The sequence below is a fragment of the Teleopsis dalmanni genome, chromosome X (genome assembly GCF_002237135.1).
Source record: "Teleopsis dalmanni isolate 2A chromosome X, ASM223713v2, whole genome shotgun sequence".
Taxonomy (NCBI): Eukaryota; Metazoa; Arthropoda; class Insecta; order Diptera; family Diopsidae; genus Teleopsis; species Teleopsis dalmanni.
This window is the reverse complement of record NC_051848.1, coordinates 92,319,983-92,322,935: the sequence shown is the minus strand read 5'-3', so window position 1 is coordinate 92,322,935 and position 2,953 is coordinate 92,319,983.

Here is a 2,953-nt window from a genome sequence, read left to right as displayed (position 1 = left end):
TTAGTATTAGTATTAGTATTAGTATTAGTATTAGTATTAGTATTAGTATTAGTATTAGTATTAGTATTAGTATTAGTATTAGTGTTAGTATTAGTATTAGTATTAGTATTAGTATTAGTATTAGTATTAGTATTAGTATTCGTATTAGTATTAGTATTAGTATTAGTATTAGTATTAGTATAAGTATTAGTATTAGTATTAGTATTAGTATTAGTATTAGTATTAGTATTAGTATTAGTATTAGTATTGGTATTAGTATTAGTATTAGTATTAGTATTGGTATTAGTATTAGTATTAGTATTAGTATTAGTATTAGTATTAGTATTAGTATAAGTATTAGTATTAGTATTAGTATTAGTATTAGTATTAGTATTAGTATTAGTATTAGTATTAGTATTAGTATTAGTATTAGTATTAGTATTAGTATTAATATTAGTATTAGTATTAGTATTAATATTAGTATTAGTATTAGTATTAGTATTAGTATTATTATTAGTATAAGTATTAGTATTAGTATTAGTATTAGTATTAGTATTAGTATTAGTATAAGTATTAGTATTAGTATTAGTATTAGTATTAGTATTAGTATTAGTATTAGTAATAGTATTAGTATTAGTATTAGTATTAGTATTAGTATTAGTATTAGTATTAGTATTAGTATTAGTATTAGTATTAGTATTAGTAGTAGTGACAAAAATGCAATGATACCGCAGTTTTTTGAGATACCAATGCAATCCTGTTTCATGCAATAAGCGTCTGCTTTGGTTTATATATAACTGATTAGATTGCTCCATGGTTGATTACATATTTGCCAATATAAATATAATTGCTGTTTGGTTTAATTAATTTCATTGTAAATTGAAATGATACTTACCACATTGAAACATTACAAACATAAGTCGAAGTATTTTTAATGCGTTGATCAGTCACAAAAAAGTTTTAAGTAAATCTATACATGTTGTTTATTATATTTCTGTACCTTCGTTTTAGTATATGTTATTTTAAGGTCCGGATATAAAAAGAATTGGAAATTCAGTAATTCAGTGAAATTAAAAATCAATAAATAGTTTTATTTAAGAAGTGTTACTTCTGTTAAGATGTTTGGAAGCTAATTTTATTCTATATCACACATATTGCATTGACAATTTATGCAGATCTAATTTTTTATATTTTCTTGATAGATTTTACATGTTTACAATGAAATATTAATATAGCCGTCATTTTTTTTCTCAGAGAAGCAAAAAAATACTCACAACTTACGAAAGAAAACATGTAAAGCAAGAGCAATGCTCTTACAATCTTCAGAAGCTGGGTTCTTTTGACATGAATACTTCAATAGAACACATGTCGCTTAAAAATTAACATGTAAAGCAAAATCAAAATTTGCAAAAATAAGTCCAATTTCTTGAATAAGCCACTCGCATTACCATGGTGCCAAATCTTAAAATTGATCCATTGTGAATGATTTTCAAAAGAAAATGGAAAAATGGAAAAAAAAATGGACTCCTTATTTCACTATTTTTCTCCTTTATCATGGATAAATCTTAAAAGAATGTATATTTTTTTATAAATTCATATGCAATATAAAATGTTCACCAACAATTTTTTTGTGTCATTCATTTTATATATATTTAAAAAAAAAAAATTTAACTGAAATTATCTGCAGATATTTTTGCATTTACATACCACAAAGTTACTTAAAATTTTTTTATCAGTGATTAAGGCAGTGATGCCAAGTTCTTCTGAAGCAACCAGAAGTTGTTCTATTGGAGCATTCATGTCAAAAGAATACACGCAGAGTTCACTCGTAAACAATTTTATGTCTTAAGTTTCAGTGCAGCCAAATTTAAAAATCAGTCTATTGTGAATGTTCGCTGAAAATATGTCTCAAAATTCCAGGCATCCGTTAAAATGACTGAAGTCAATTTTTTTCAACCAGACTGATTTATACAACTCTTTTTTTTTATACAACTCTGAAAAAAAATTACATCTAATGAAAGGCACTCTGATCTTTTTTCGAAGAAGAGTCTTTTCCATAACCGCATTTGAAAAAATATGATTTTAATGTAAAATAATGTACCAATAGCTATTTGTCCATATCGTAGTACAGACGTATATAGATAGAAATATTGCCAGTTCTGATAAATTTTCACCTCCTAGATATTCTATTGTTTTATTTCTGCTATTTCTAAATAAAGTGAGTGTTTATCAGGAGGTGTATTTTATGCTTAAAATAAAATAGGACTTATGATGAATAAACTCTGTTCTGCCCTTTTTTTAAACTTTTTAAACTTTGTGCTCTAATTAATTGCATATTTCAATACATAAGAAATTTATATATACCGTCGACCATTTTGTGGTTCCAAAAGTAAATATAAATTATATACAAATGCTTGAGATTTCGATAAAATTCTTATTTCAATATATTTTTTAGGTCTAAGGTTTAAGGTATGAAATAGAATATCACTCAAATGTACTTTAAGTAACATTTTACAGTACTTTAAAGGATCTTTGTTTTTAAAGCGTCAAGAGGTGAAGCATTGCTCCCTTAAACAAGAAAATCAATAGTGGCAAATTACATGATCTAAGCAGCTAATTTATGGAAATTATTGTCTCAAAACAAGGCTAACACATGATGTATTTTGACAACGTCCTGTAACAGCTACGTATCTTTCCCATACACATCCTCAATTTCAAGCTAAAAAAATTAGTGATCATATGTCTGCAATGCTCAATGTTATATTCATAGGGTTTGTGTCACAGCTATGACATTGTGTGGATTTACCGATCTTTGAACAGTTATTTGTGAATTGTCACTGAAACAATTATGCTTGGTCATATATTTACAAAGCGAAAAATCGTCACTGTCACTACAAAAATTATTTTAGTACCCAATCAGATTATATAGAATGTCTATACACAGTCCACCATCTTCTTCTTATGTTAGCTGAAT